The 13,237-nt window shown below is 40.4% G+C and overlaps 1 protein-coding gene across 11 annotated transcripts in view; it reads left to right on the plus strand.

Moving 5' to 3' along the window:
• DENND2B (DENN domain containing 2B) overlaps positions 1–13,237 on the plus strand; it is a 139,642-nt gene that overhangs the window by 22,119 nt on the left and 104,286 nt on the right. For 5 of the 11 annotated variants that reach the window (XR_014947068.1, XM_032445153.2, XM_032445156.2 and 2 more), the window contains one exon: positions 8,722–8,809. The gene's annotated coding sequence lies outside the window, so the exon portion shown is untranslated. Of the gene's footprint in view, positions 1–8,721; positions 8,810–9,310; positions 9,485–13,237 lie in introns of those variants that run through there. The other 6 variants (XR_014947069.1, XM_015864090.3, XM_032445155.2 and 3 more) reach the window with 2 other exon arrangements.

Raw genomic sequence — 13,237 nt, forward strand, 5'->3', positions numbered from 1 at the left:
ATCTTTAGAGATGAGAAAACCAAGATGGAGTCGGTTACCTGTGGCTCATGGCAATTTACAGGGGAGGGCTATGTTTCCTAATGTATTTTAAATGCCATTCTAAATGGATGTAAGATGGCATTGTGTTTTTAAAAAAAAGTCTTAATGTACAGCTTGTTGGCTTTCTGTCTTTCCACAAGTGTTCTAGATGTCTGGGAATGGGGAAGGCAAGCTCCTGATTTGAACAACTTACAGGTGGTTTGTAAGTAATGTGTGTTAGGCTTGGAAGTTGTTCCAAAGGAGATGAGGTATGAGGATTGTTAAGATTTGCTCCAGGTCACAGTGCAGCAAATAAGAGATGGCATTCATGATAAAACACCAGTCTGTGTAGGAACTTTGTAACCACTGTGTAAGACAGGTGCAGTAGAACTTATTCTGAATGCAGCTGGATGGAAGGGTTTTTTAAAATGGCCTATGGTGTAGATCTTTTTTTTTTTTTTAATCTTGCAGTGTAACTATGTAAGACTTTAGAGTGTTATCAGATATAAAATCTTTGTCTAAGAAAAATGGTGCAAATCTGTGATTTCATTTCATACGCAGGCAGGAGACATGGTGGTCTAAAGCTTTCCCTCTGGATTACCTTTGCTTTTGTTGTGCTGTGGGACTGTGTGAATTGGGGGCAAAGGTTCAGATTATGGTGGTAGGGATGATGAAGAAAACTGCTTGACCACTGGAGGGGGTATAAAAAATAGATGGATGCTGAATGGGTTGAGAAACTGGAAATAGCCTTGGAGATTGGTTTATGTCTAGAATTGTATCATGTGATGAACTGTACATATGGTTTGATGTCTACGGTGAGATTTCAGTTTACTGTGTTGCTTTTCATTTGTCAGAGCTTCAGAAAGCCAAGCAGGTATTCTGTTAGTAGGTGAAGAAAGTTGTCCAAGGTCATGTAACAGAATGGGGTTAAAATCAAGAACAGCGTTGGATTTTTCTGAATCCTTCTTGGGTCCCTACTCTGCTTCCTTCAGTGTGGATTTCACCTATAAACACGCAGAAAGGCCCTTTCAGATCTTTCTGGCAAACTGAGAGCACTGTTTTGTGCTTTCAGTAAGTACACAGATCTCATATTTACTGATGGGACTTTCATACATCAGGAAATGAAAGAACTGGTGTCATAATCAGCATGTCTGTTCTTGAATGGGGAATTTTCCCCAAAGCAAGTGTTGATGCATGCTATTAATGATTTGCATCTTATGGTTCAGATTTTCCATAGGTTGCTTCCAGCATGGTAGGCGCTAGCCTGTGTTTGCAGTGAGCATACACATGCCCAGCTGCCAGTGTCACAGCTCATATTTATATGTTTAAACCTCAGCACAGCTGTGTGAGGAATTGAGAATGATCCACGTGCTCTTTGCCCACTGAAGGACCGCTTCTCAACTGGCATTGTAAGACATCACCATTTTCCTATCAGTTGCAAGGAGCAGTGGTTCCAGGGAGTTTTCTGTCCCCTTAAAGCAACGTATACAGCAATGGGGAACATCCAGTGACTACATGGACCTAATCCAGTGTTTTTAAAGAAAAATATCCATAACAGTGTCATGGCCTGTATAAGCTGTATAGTTTTCCCAGACTTGGAAGAAAAATACTGGTACTTTCCCAAGTTCCACCCTTTTCAGTCAGATGTTTCTTACAAAAAAGAAAAAAAGTTAAAAAAAAGTTGATTCTTGCTTTTCTTTTGTCTTAAAATAGGAAGGGAAGGAATGTAATTAAAAGAAGAAATTATGCTTCTTAATGGCAGGAGGCAAAATCTTATTTCTGAACCTTCTGTCTTGATGAGAGTAAAGCAAAATGACTACTTCTAACTTCTTATTTTTTTCTTTAAGTATTAACTTCTACTCTTAATGGTGAAAGAGGAGACTGGTGGGTGTGTAACAACCAGTAGACTGACCCAGGGATTCAAGTGAGTCCTTCCTTGGTTGTGAAGCCGTCCCCCACCTCCTTTTGGAAGAGTTCACTGAGCTGGGGGAGGAAGGATGACCTTGCTTTTCAGGCATTCATCAGGAGCTCAAGCACTCGGAGCTGAATTCCCAATGATGGGACATACTTCCTCTGTGGTCTGCAGCATTTTGCTCAGGGGATCTCTGTGCTGCACAATGGAACTCAGCACAGAGTCCTGGGGCTGACTCCAGGAGGTCTGTTCAGCCCCACAGTGTGATGGGGCAATGTGTGGAGGCACGGCCTCCCTTCTGAAAACAATGCAGCTGTGCTAGCTCAAGCCCCGGGCTGCTCTCTGTTCAGAGTTATCATGGCTGTGGCTCATTGGGATGTCTCTTCATTGCTTAACCCGTGAAGCACTGAGGTGCCTCTAAATGTTTTTGAACTGTCTGTGTATTCTGGTTACTTTTTTTTCTTTTGTCTCAAGCTGATCCTAGTTGCTCTTTTGTTACTGACTTTCATTTCTTGCATGGCACTGGAAACGAGCTAAAAGGAAGGCTTAACCTCAGCAGTCTCCCATGCCCAAGTAAACTGTTTTCCAGGAAGGAAAGTGTTTCAGTGCCACTTGGAATTGGGCTGATCCTGACTGCCTCTCAGGGCCTAAATACAACCTCACGGGAGGCAGCAGAGCCTTGTGGGCAGAGCTCAGTCATTAAGTCTTTCTTAGGGGACCAGTGCAGCCCCACACATAGATTTACTTAACTCCTTTGTTCCAAGCAGCTGGACAGCAGTGACATTTACCCAGCTCTGTAGAGCACACTGAGGGCCAAGAATGAAAGGAACTGTATATATTCAAAGCAATATTTTGTTTATCTGTTCTATACAAAATAAAGAGGAAAATAGCTTTATTGTCTTCAGCTTGTAAAATCTGCATGCTGTTATGATTATGGCAGTAAGGCAGTACAAACTCATTATATGCCTACGAGAACATGTGCCATTGCTGGCTTTGGTTTCTGTGGGATGTAGGTGATCGGAGGAGTGAGTGCTGGGTAGTGCTCACACAACTCCCTTCCTTCCTGACAGTGCTAAGCAGGGCTTACAGGCACCCTCTCAGCAAGTTATCAGCAGTTCACAGTCTCCAAGCCAACTTGACTGTTCGAGTCATGACTGAACTACCGAAGTAATCCCATAGCAAAGTCATTGCCTTTTGTCCAAAGGAATGTCAGGCTGACATTTTCTTCTTAGAGTCTCTAGCGGGCCTTAGAAGATAAGTCAGAGGGGGTAGCATAAACTTCCTGTGAACTTTCATAACTAATGATCAAAAGGAATTAAAAAGCATGTTGCTGTTATTTGTCAATTTATTTATTTGTTTTGAAGTTCACAGGCAGCGCAGCAGTATTGGTTGTCATTTTTCTAATGAAAACAAGGTGAATCGCGCTGAATGTATTTGCTCTTTTGTCCTTTGTTTACTTGGCTAAAACTAAAAGATGCTCTTCACTTTACAAACTCTGTAGAGCCAGCGTAACATAGATTGTTCCCAACAAGCTGCTTTGTTCTTTGTGGCACTACTTGAGTGAAAGTCATTGGTACAGGAACATACACAGCAGTTTGAAGAACGCCTCTTCAGCTGGGGGTGTTAGTTTAAAGGATCTATCTTTTCCTGTTGCTTATGTATTCTGAGAAGGATTTTGCTCCATTGGTTGCATTAAGTTGGAGTTTTGCAGTACTTAGTCAGCTGTGTACACCACATTGGCCCTCTCAGATTTGTATTCTTGTGAGTCCTGCTTGCATTGCAATTCCAAGTGTGAGAGGATCTGTTTTTTCAGTTACCTTCTAGTCCCATGCATAGCATGCTTTGTTGCACCATTATCAAGGGCAGTAGAAACTTGTCTTTTGGCTTTTACTTAAAAGAAGCAGCAGTGAAGACAAATTTAGGTATCTTGCATTCATGTTGGGTCAAATCAGAATTGCACTGGAATTTCAAGCAACCGGTGTTGACATCTCTCCTGATATGATTTATTCCCAGAGGAAGCCTGCTTGTCTCATTTGTCCTTATTTGGGACATAAACCCATGTTTATATATGTGGTATATATATATGTGTGTGTGTGTGTGTATGTAGTAAAAAGTGGCACGGAAAGAAACTAACACCTACAAAGGGCAAATTTTTCTGGTGTCCAGATAATAGAACAAGTAGTCTCTCCTTGGGAGCTTCTCCATCCATCAGTTTTGGTCCTGCTGCTTCCTGCTTTCCCTTTCCAGGCATTCCTGGGATACGGCAGAGCTTCACACAGGAAGGATGTTGGCTGGAGTGCATGATTTGGAGACAGGGCTGGCTCAGGAGAATTAAGGAGAAGGGCTTACTTACATGAGCTTCCCACCTTTTGGCTATCCCTACGGCTTGGCCTGGTGCCATCTGAAACAGTTTACAGTACTGTGATGTTGCGGGCTGGCTGAACTGGCTGGCTGGGCCTGAAGCCAGGTTGTATGGCTGGTTTGGCTTTCCACCACTTTCCTAGCAGAGTGAGCTGTAATATGTGTCTCCTGTCAAGAATCAGGTTGTAGGTATGGATAATTCTCAAACCAGGTTTTTACATGAATGAATTCTATGTTGTTAAAGTTTAAAGTTGTTTTATTAAGGACTTATTCAGCTTGTTGCTAAGTAGTTTTTCAACCTCATCAGTACATATAGCATGGAGGGCATGTCCTGATTATGTAGTCAATCAGCATCTTAAAGCTTTAATAGCAAAACAGAAACTATTCCATCTGTCTTTTCTAAAATACACTTTGGTAAAGTATTGTAGCACGTGTTTGGCGTATTTTTAAGTTCTTTTGAAGTCAGTGTTTGAGTACTTTGCTGAATCAGGTCCTAAAGCAATTACAGCCATGATGTAAACTCACTGTATTTCTGGATGAGTTTTCATGCAGGAGTTAAATGTGTGTCAGGTTCTTGTCATGACCTCCCAGGTACAGACAGCATCTTAATTTCACTGAATCACTTAAAAACTGTTGCAAATTATCTGGCACCCAGATGAGAGGCCGAAGTCAGACCAAAGTATGGCAGGCTTTCATATGCGAAAAGAGATCAAACTGAATTGGGATATGGAGCCATAAAGGGTTTGGCAACATCTCAAAGTGTGCTCAACTATGATTAGTCATTTCCTAGATACATATGGTATGTGTATGTATGTCTATATATATGTATATATATATATATATGTATATATATTTTTTCTGGATCAGTGAAATCAGTACCGTGCTTCAAACATGATCCATGTTGGGCTGTTAAAGAAGTCATGGAAATTTTTAATTCTGCTTGGAGAGAGAGTTGTGGAAATACTGTGAGTAATGGTTCTGACACTGACATGGGGGAGAAAACCAAGTCCATAGCTAACACTGATCTTAGACATATGCAGTCCCACTAAAACCAAAGGGCCTCATATGTTGGGTCAGATCTGTTGCTTTATTGCTTGCAGGGACACTGTATACTTTTGTATTATTACTATGGTAGTTAAGTACTATAGAGTACTAATAAGGCTAGTTGTATCAAGGCATGATTTAGTGAGGCTAAATGTGTCAGTGAAGTCAGGGGAAGCTTTATTCACTATGGAGGCCCCAGTAGGGACTCTGAGGTGTTACAGCACTTGTTTTGCTGCTGTGCTGTTATTCCCTTGTGTTGAAGGGTTAAGACTAGTTGCAGACTTAATTTTTAGAACCTACTCTTTGGACAAGTCCCACCAAATATGACTGTTGCTGCACTGGGTGTTGTCCTCTTGTCCTACCTGGGAGTCCCTAAATGACTAAAGGAACTGTATTGAGTGCTGTGCTCTGAATAGAGAGTAAAGGGCATGGTTTATCTTGTGCATTCATACTTTGTATTATGAGACAGCTGGGGCCTCTTCCCTTATTTCCTTACCTTTGCAAGTCACTGCCAAATGATGAGGAAGTGCCACCTGGTTCCCTGCCTCTCCCTGTGAGCTCAGCAGGAGCTGCAAGCACTTGCCTTTCCATGGCATCAAGTTAAAAACATACTGGGTCAGCGTACTCGCTCTTCACTTTTTGCTCTTCTTGTTTAAGTTCAATTTGATATGTGGTAGTTGAGGTCACTGGCCAGTAACTGTGGTGTAGCTCTGAGAGAGGCATTCCTCCTTATGGAAGGCAGAAAGTTATATGGGAAGAGGGATAATCATAAATCATTGTACACAAGTAATTTTATATGGAGCTTAGTTCTATTAAAAAAGAAAAGAAAAATGTCACTGAAGTTGGTCTTTGTTGACACTTGTCAGAGATCTGAGCTGTTGTTGTAGGCAACTGAATTTGTTTTTGCCTTTTTGAATCTTGAATTTGTGACTTTACCTACTGAGCAATAAAACTTCTCAGGTCATTTAGGAACAAAGCTGATGTTTGTTTCCTCTCCTGTTGCTGCTGCTGATGGCTTGGTTTGAAAAGCATTTGATAAGGAAACTTGGACCATGCAGCTTGTAGTGAGCTGCTCATATTTCCATTCCGAGTCCTAAGGGCACAGACTGCAGTGAGCCTTGCTGAGGACTCTGGCTGCACACTCACCCTTTGCAGTGCATGTCTGCTCCTGCTGATGTCATGTGGCTCCTGCATCTTGTGCTTGTGACCACGGAGCATACAAAGATTATATTCAACCAGTGAGAAATGGGAAGTGTATTGGAAATGAGAAACTAAACATCAGCCATATGTGAGTAATGGATTGTTTGTCTGCTGCAAGGGAGGAGGATGCGTATTCTAATACTTTCCAATTACAGTGTTGCCATGACATTGATTTCTTTATTTTGTAACTAACACTAGTATAAGCTGTTCATTATATCCTCTTTACCCCAATTTTTTTTTTTTTTTGAGGGTATTGATGTGTCCATGGAAAGCCTAGCTAACAAAAAAGTGAAAGGTTAAAAGTGGTTCTTGTTTCACCTCAGCTAACCTGAACAAAAACCTCTTCTTGGCAAGTGTATTAAAGTGACGTAGAACAGGAAGTGGCTTGTCTGGGGTCTTTGGTTGTTATCTTCCTAAGACCAAAGCCTGGGCTGTAGTTTTACTGCTGTTCTTTCTACTTGCATAGTTGTATGTACACAATATATTTTATATTTTAACTACTTCATTTATTTTGTATGAAACTGTTGTCTGTAACTGAGTGGATGTGTAGTGCAACAAGCATTTTCAGTGGTTTATAAATGCTATTGCACATACTTCCCTTAGATACTTGCCATATATACAGGGGTGGTCTCATAATGAAGTGCTACAGAGCCATGTGAAAAATTCTGGAATGGGACATGACTTAGATGGTTGGTTTACACTTGTGGGTTACCATCAGTGGGCTTTACAGAAAAATCTGAGATTGATGGACAAGACTCAATCATTCCACCCACTCATTGGTCAATGGATAGGTCATTTTTGTTTTTGAAATTGCTTTCATGTCTTTGAGCAATGCCTTTGCATTCTAAGCCAAAAATACGTCATAATTTTTCATATTTGAATCCTCTGGTTCTGCTGGGCTTCTCTGGTGTATTCTTGATGGAACTTAGCATGAACTTGTGAGTTTAGCCTATGCTGCTTTCATGACTAGAAAAACTATTTAATGTGATGTTATTTCAGCATATTCCAGATTCTTGACAGTTTAAGCAGCTTTTAATATTCATCTACCTGTGAATATGTCTGCATGCAGTTCTTAGTGTAAAATATGCCTCATGTAGCTTTTGTGTAGCATTTCTGGTAGAAGGAGAGGGGTATTAAGCATGCAAACTGTTCATTCCATCATTCATAATATGTAGGGTTTTCAGAGGTGTAGTTAATGGTATGTTCTAGTCTACTTTATATTTTATAGTAATGATATGTAGACACAGGTGATCCTGCAAGACATCTTGACTATCTCAAGTTATATGGAGGTGTTTTGTTTTTTTTTAATTTCATCTTGGGATAAAAGCACAAGCAGAACAGAAATACATTGGAACTTTTTAGTCTTTGTGCATAAATCTAGGTGTGTATATTAATATGTAATGTATGTATGTGTTTCCTTCTGTTGAGCCCCATCAATATCATTTAAATGGCTGCAAATGCTAGTTTTATTCTAAATACATAATTTAGATGAGAAGTGTCAAAGCAGCACAGAGAAGTAATTGAGAGAGAGAATAAAAATTGAATTCCCGCTTTGTGCTGCAGTCAGCTTTACATTTTTATGCCCACTAGAGGGACTGTTGGTTATACTACTTGTTGCAGAAAGCAGAGTCATGCAGTCCCTTGAGTATTTTTTTTAAGCAACTTTAAAGCTTTGAATGACTGATTCCAGTTAAATCCTCTAAAGAGTAAGTCTCCCTGCTGTTTGTCAGAGCGGAAAAACTTTAGGCACAGAGCTGTTCTTTTGAGCCCAAGTAGCTCTATTGAATTTTCTTCATGTTCTTTCTTTTCTTCCTAAAGCATTTTTTTTTTTCTTCTTTCAGGCCAGGCTTTCCTATATGATGTTGCTGGGGATTAATTTAGAATTCTTCTGTCAAAGTAAAAACATTGTTTCTCTTTGTTTATGTGTGGAATTAGCTTTGTTTTTGCAACCACAGTGGCAATGAATTTGGTAAATTAATCAGTTCTCAAATGTCATTGAAGTGGGTTTCTCCTTTAACTTGAAGCTAGTGAGTTTTAGTTAAGAGGCATGTGAACTTACAGTCACCATGAGAAAAATTCCAGTGTGTCAGTTTTATCTTGTTTGGATGAGGGATTGTTTTCTGTTTGCTTTGGTAAAAAAAACAGTTGCATGTTCCTGACCAGCAGAATTTTGTTCTTAATTACAGAAACATGAAAGGATGCAGGAAGTCCTGAATGACTGCAATGAATACCTGTGATAATTAAGTCACTGGCTGGGTACTGGGAGAGAGCAAGGTAAGCAGTTAGGCAATGCCAACAGCATTTCATGTAATCTGCATGATTGTGTTTCAACCGAGCCTTAGTGCTTTCAGATATCAAATTCATAGCAAGTTGGGTAAAGGCAAATAGCCTGCAGGTTTGAATGCAAGATTTGCTTTTAGTTCAAAGCTTTGAAAAGCAGAAAATCTCTCTTTTCCTTCCCAGGACAAAAACAAGTTCTGTGTTGTGATTTCTTTCTTTCTTTTCATTCCCCCTAAATTATTATTTTTCTTCTTAAAGGCGACATCTCTGATTTCAGCAATCGATTCATGACCAAATCTCAGCTTCCTGGGCTGACTCAAGGGAGGGCTTGGAGGAGGGGTGGAATGCTTCACAAACTTAGCTGATGAAAAGGCATGCTGTTTTGTGGATGCCTCCCAGAATTGTTTGAATCTGTGTGCGCACGCGTGTGTATGAAAAAGGAGAGAGAGAGATCTCCATGACAACTGGCCTGGCCAGTCTGTGTTCTTTGCAATCATTTTAGCTGGAATCAGTGCTGCGAAAGGTCATATGAAGGAGTTCTGGGAAGCACAGCAGGTATTAGGCGTTAAGCGACCGGTTTTGCTGATTGCTTCACATAATAAGGCAGAGTTTTGTCTGGGAAATACAAATCTGAGAATGGAGTGGAAAGGGAAATGCTCCAAATTTCAGGTAACAAAAACTGCTTTTTTTTAATGTTACTTCCTTCAATTTCAGTGTTTTTTTTCCCCCACTTCTTCGGTGTTTACTCCCAGCCGAGTGTCTGTGCTAGCTTGGATTCCCTAACTCTGGGGAATGATGTCATGCAGCAACAGTTGGATTCTATTAGCCAGGAAAAGAGGAAACATCCTGCATTTTTTGGGAGGGGAAAAAAAAAAGCAGCTTTGGCTCTTTGTTGAATTTTATGCAAAGGCTGCAAGAAGTGTTCAAGAAAAAGTTTCTAAGAAATTAATTCCCAGAAAACACTATCAGGACCTAGAAAACACCAAAAGTAAAAACCATTGCAACAAATTACAGTGATATGCAAGAAAGTAATTATAGAGGTGTTACAGAATTCAACGTACTTTTTCTTTTTTCTTTTTTTTGTCTTGGATGATGCTATATTCATCTTTAATGGGAAAATTAAATGTATCTTAATTGAGAAGAGGATTTAGGATCTCTGTGCTCTTGGGATCCCTTAGCAATTGTTTGGAGAATGTGCTGCTTCTGGTTTGGGCACTGTCTCAATCTGCTGCTTCTGAATAGATGACGCTGGCAGCATTGTTCTTAATAAGGTTTTCAGTCCTGGATTGTGTTTTTCATGGTTTTCAACTAGTTCTTTTGGGTGTGGCTGGGAGGGAAATAAAGTAGAAAACATTAATTAAAATGCAACGCTTGAAAGAAGCTTTTCTCCCACTTTCCTCAGAGATGTCTGTTAAGTGCTGTAGTCCTTGGTAAATATTAGAGCAGCATGCATAGTGCTGTAAGTGGAAAAATAATGATTAAAATATGTGCCATTGCTGTGTCCTAATGAAAAGACTTAGGAAATCAATGAAGTTCTACTTTCTTGAGCATCACAAGAATCACACTGTGCCAATGACAATGAAGAGATTAGGTTGGTCCTGCATTCTCTAAAACTCTCCTCCAGCAGATGCTTGGTTCTACTTTTCTGTAGCTTTGCTGCTTTCTGTGCACTTCAGAAGTGATCCAAAGTGTGCTGGAGTCCATGGGAGTTTTCCCATCAACTTCAAAGGGCTTCAGATCAAGCCTCTGCTTGAGAACTTCCCTGCCTTCGTTTCAGCCTTTTGACTGTAGGACCAAGCCACAGACCCTCCGTTTTCTTTCCTGAACTTTCCAAACAGAGAGTCTTTTGTATTCCAACAAACAATGCCAGACACTGCTGACTGGCTTAGTGTGGCTGCTAACCACACATTGGAGATAATGATGATGCTTATTTCTGCTTTCTGCTACCATCCTTCTAGAGGGGGGGAAGTGCAGTGAATGGGCACCTATTCCACCTCTCCTCTCCTCTTCACACAAAGCCATTATTTCTGCAAATGTAAAGTGCTTCTTTATTAAGGAACGATCCTTTATTAAGTATCAGTTGTGCTTTAAGAAGGATTCCTGGGAAGTCATTCATGGGAAAGTGCTGCTATTACTGTGATCTCACAGTAGAGCACACGTGAGGGAGAAGGAAGCAATCTTTCTGCAGTGCACATATAGAACTGGCAGCTGTCTTATGTGAAATCATGGCTGCTGGGCATAGCTTAGCATTTTGCATCCTCTTTTCCTACCAGATTTGACCAGCATGATGCTGTAAATAAATACTGCACTTAGTAAATATCAATTAATAACCTGCTTAAACAATTGGAAAATTACTGATTTTTTTTTTTCCTATCTGTTTGAATGTTGAGAGCGTGTTAACAAAACATTCTTTTGCCATTCTTGAATATAAATGTAATAGCTGATGTATGAGAATTACCTAAATTTAAGGCTTACTTGTGGAAAAAATGCTATTAGTACCCGAGATTTCAGAGGCTCAAAATCTAAATGAACACTTTGAAAGACATGAGAGATCTATGCTTCGTGTTGCACACTGGGCATCCCAAAGGCAACAGCTGTTTTTGTGGAGTCTCCCTTTTCTGTTGTGTGATGCAGTGGGAAGCACAGTGAATTTTGCCCCAGTGTCTCTGGCATAGTTGATATTTCCCATAACGGCCTGTGTTGCAGTATTTACCTATTACTTGGCATTTTTTTTACCAGGCATCATTTTTATGGTACTTTAATACAATATTCATATATCCTAATGTTCTGAATGGTTCCAAATGAAATTTGCATACATTAGAGTTGTATCCTGAAGAGAGATGTTTTACCCTGTTGTCTTGACGTAGAACTCCTTGCTGGTCCCAAGCTGTTTTGCTGTCAGTGGCTCCATGCCCTCTCTGGGTAGTCAGTGGCCCAGGGTTGTTGTGTAATTTTTGGTAAGATCAGCTGTGTCTTGTCACTTTTGCACTTAGTTGGACAGTAGGAGGGTGTGGCAGAAATGTTGTTTTTTTTTCTCCCTCTCCTTGATTGTCAATCAAGTAATTTTTATATTGAGTTGTAATGCTTTGACTGAACGTTCTTATCTTGCATAAGATCATCCTTTGTGTTACTGCTCGTGCAGTAACTCTTCCCATAGGCTGACAGCAGACATTTGCCTGTTATCAGTCACAGTGGGTTCCAGGTGAGTTGTTGTCTTGACGTTTGTCTTTATCAGCTGGAAACAAACTGATTCATGAATGAGGTAAAGCGATCTAGAAGACTAGGACTGACTTTGTCTATCTCGTTCAGTGCCTGTTTCTGCTCTAACTACCTTTTCTAAGTGACTCAAGTCTTTTCACTTTCACATCCTAAAGAAAGTCTAAGATTCTAAGAAAAACACGATGATTGTTTCTGCTGTTTTTTTTGAAGGCTGGGTGAATTTCAGAAAGTCTGGTGTTACATTTGTGGACAAATGTACCAGTATGTTCTTGAAAGCAAGATCAGTATTCCCTGCAACCTCATGCTTACAGTTCATAGAATTCACTGATTGAGAGCAACAGGGCCACGTATTTAGAAGAGCTTCTCGTGGGGATATTCAAATCTTTCCTTCATTTTCTGTAAGCTACTTTCAGTTCCCCCAGTGAGAAGAACAACAGTTCTCACTGTTGTTTCCTCTCATCTGCTATCTTCAGGTCATGGTGACATAAAGAGACTTTCTAAGGCATAAAATGTGAAATGCAAAATGATTTGTTCAAAGTAGCACGCACTTGATGTAACTGCGATACCTTTAGTTGCTGAAAGAACCTTGAAATGATTGCAATGTCATTCTGTGGTCTGAGGGCTCATTAGGGCTAATCACTGATCTCTGTTCTGCCTTTGCATCTTTGACCTAGTTGCATTTCTGAACTTAACACAATTGCTAATATGACACAAAACAGGCCCTTGGCACAGCCCTGTTCGCAGAGCAGGGAGAGATCTGGCAACTTTCACACAAATCCTTTATAATTAAGGCTTCCGGTCTGGGATTTAAACTTCTTTCTCTTAAAAGCCTGAGAGGCACTTTTTTTTTTTTAAAAATTATTATTATTTTTCAGGCTGAAAGTTAACCTTCTGCTGGTGGAGGCAAAGTCCCCTGATGGTAACTAGCTGCCGGCAGACCTTGGGAGAGGCAGGTGCTCTTTTTGTTCCTGCAGCAGGATTTGCAAATACGCTTCCCAGTTTTTCCTCAGTTTCACGTGACAACAACAGAGTGTACTATGCAGCTAGTGGAGTGCTGCACAGATGGCTGTCCTCCAGTGGCAGCTCTCATTTTGAGTTCAGTGTTCGTAGCATTAATCCTCTCTGCCTGCTGGGAGACGAACTGCCATACAAAAGGGCTGTTCAAAGGAGTCCCGTTTCTCCATTCAGTTAGAGATAGAGTTC

Source organism: Coturnix japonica, chromosome 5, assembly GCF_054131305.1.
Source record: "Coturnix japonica strain WE chromosome 5, WE-NBRP24, whole genome shotgun sequence".
Lineage (NCBI taxonomy): Eukaryota > Metazoa > Chordata > Aves > Galliformes > Phasianidae > Coturnix > Coturnix japonica.